Genomic DNA, 3,230 nt, shown 5'->3' on the forward strand with positions numbered 1-3,230 from the left:
GTGCATCCACATTTTCACTGGTACACTCTAACTGTGTCTGCACATCATCGTAAAGTTCATACAATGCCTCAATCTTACCTATACGCATCTGCAATTGGCTAGCTTCAGCTTGAGTCAATGACGATTCCTTCACTGTGCCTAGGTATGTAGTAAATAATGTTAGTTGACCTTTGTAACTGCCTCTTTTGCGAATTAAATCCTTTTCATCGGCCATTTTTGGGAAGCTGGTGTACGTAGACCTTGAATGTAAACAATTAATAGATGTTAACGGGATTATTGCAAATAATTTAATAATTAAAATTGCACTTTGTGTTCAGTTTAGTCAATAAGCTAAAATAGTCTAGTTCATGAGATTTCACAATAAAATGATATAATAAATAACTCGATATCACGAATAAATGTGAATAATTGATTGATTCGTGTAAAATAATGTAAAATATACTAAACTATTATCTTACTGTACTTATTAACAAAGATTTATACATACCTACACAAATTATCATTCATGTAAAATTTATAAAATTAATCAATTTAAAATGCAATTATTATTTGAAATCCTTAGTAATACCTATAATTCCTGTTTAAAATTAATCCACAATACAAATAAATTAAAATCTAAATGACTAGTCTCTAGTGAATAGAATAAGCGTACCTACACGAATAACGGTAAATTAACGGTCAGATGTTGCGTTGACAAAAGTAAGTTATTTAAAGGAATATACCCAACCAATTCAATCGATTAGAAGTTAACAATTGATATAGGTAATGATTAAAAATTGACTAGACGAATATCACATTTAAATAATTACAACGAACTAAATTTCAAATGAATCTAACTTTAATAACTACCAATACACTTTATACAATAAAATTCACTAACCTGGAGTTCACTATAAATCCTATACCTACTACCTTAATAAAGAGTGCTGGCCCTAATACACCTAACACTCAACACTGGTGGATTCCGATGTCCTGGTGTGGTGATCTTCCTCAAAAGAGCCTCGGCAGTCTTGATGATATCCTCAGTGGTAAATTGGTATTTTATAAGTATTTCCCTTTTTTCCTTCAATATTTATGCTGGTTCCTTTTTATATCCGGTTCGTGTGGACCATGTTCAAGGGGCTGACGGACTTATAGAAAAGAAACTCCAGAATAATTAAATGAGACGTGTACTTCTTGATTGTGGTACAGAAAGAATGAAAAAATGACATGCAAATTTTTGAAGCTACACTTAGTTATCTATGAGCGGCGGTTGGCCTCCCTGACAGTTTGCGCATTGATATTGCGTAGGCGCTCCATGATCCAGGTCATCATGCAAACAAAAGTTGAAAATGAAAATTCCCATAAATTTATCTGCGTGTCGATATCCCAGTATGATATTTCCAATCATCTATCGGAATGGTGTGGTTTTCTTTGAAGTATTTGTGATAAACTATCAATGGTTTTTTTGTTAAGGTGCAGTGGGTTTAGCCAGAAATGTTTTTGAAAAATCGCAGCGCAATTTTTAGATCGTAATACAGTTGTCAAAAAATATGAATAGCAATCTCGAGGCCGTTATATTGAACAAATTATTTATCTTGTAAACTCGAAACGTCTTCAAATATTCTCGGTTATAACATAACAAAACTTTCACAAATCGTTAAATCCGAATCGGCCTGCTGATGATGCCGTTACAATTATGTGAATAGGTTCTAAAGTTCAACCCTTTTCTTGGTGGTGTATTTATACGTAATAATGATTTTTAGAGTGATTATGTTTACACTAAAGTTTGTAACTTGCACCACGTTTCATGTGCGAGTGCCCCTCGTTATGTTAGCTGTTTGCAGAAATCCTTTTTTTTTTACTTTCCCGTCAGCGCGGGTGTTGTGCTCGAATAATTATTTATTATCAGATTAAAAACGGCTTATTTCGCTTTAGGTAATAGGAGAAATAATACGCTCGCGTGTTTGCACCTGTTTTTCATTCTATTCTAACTGTGGAAAAACCAAAAGTGATCTTTTAACTATAAAATGAGGGATATTAAACGGATTACATAAGTTTTATATTTAGTCGAATAAACGCTCGACATGTTTCGATCCATTTTGGAGGATCTTCAGCTGGAATACCGACTGCACCGTCTCGCTGATCGAGAAGAAACATATCCCTTACATAATTTTTTTTTGCTCGTGAAAAAAAAATTATGTAAGGGATATGTTTCTTGCGGTGTTAAGCAGGTTAGGTGATCAAATTTATCCGCTTACGCTCTAATAAAAAAAAAAAACTTATCAACTGCTCCCCGTGGTTATCCATCAGATGTGTTTGATTCCTTAAATTTTTATGTCCCCTACAAACCACCGCACAGTAGCGTCTTTTGAGCAGCAGCGTGCACTAAGACCGTTCCTATACGTTTTCATTTGTTTAACATGCACGCCGCACGCCCCGCCCCGCTGCACGCCCAACTCGAGCGTCCACTCAGGCCTTACACTAAGATGAAGCCTTGAGCAACTACTTAGCACATTGGTAATTCCGTCACTTTTCTGTATTGGAGCTAAAACGCTTCATTACTGGATACGTCGTTAGTGTGGCGTCACTCAGATCGTCAGGCTTACACTACTTGGCATTGATTGAATGCAGCTTAGCCGGCGTTCACAACGATATAATATTACAAGTTTCCACATATTTTGTTTAAAATGTTTCAAAAAAATGTTTTGTTAATATTGATAATAATAAGTTCTTAAAGCAGAATTCTTCGTAGACTAAAAAGCCAAAAGCAACTTTTCAGTTTCGTCATATTCTTCATATTCTCAAATACTAGCTTCTGCCCGCGACCGCGTTTGCGTGGGATGATGATGATGATGATTGATAAAAACTAAAATCGGTTCAGCAGTTTAAGTGAGTGAGAGTAAACGGACAGACAGAGTTACTTTCACATTTATAATATTAGTTGCGATCCAAATATATATATTTTTTTGTTTTAACAGTCATTGTTTTATTTTTATCAAATAAGCTCAATGTGGCGTATTCCGTCATAGGGACTATTCCGTCTACCAGCATTTTTCTCGAACAACTAACAAAATTGATAATGTCATTGACAAAGCAGCCATTTTAGTTTCAGCAATCAAAAACAAATGTTTTTTGTTCCTACGATTAAAAATCAAAGAAATATACGCTCGTAGGCGGAATAGTCCCTATAACGGAATTAGCCACATTGACCTTACCTACAAAAATTTGGAAAAATTCTCAAAGACTGT

This window comes from Cydia amplana, chromosome 10 (genome assembly GCF_948474715.1).
Source record: "Cydia amplana chromosome 10, ilCydAmpl1.1, whole genome shotgun sequence".
NCBI classification, from domain to species: domain Eukaryota; kingdom Metazoa; phylum Arthropoda; class Insecta; order Lepidoptera; family Tortricidae; genus Cydia; species Cydia amplana.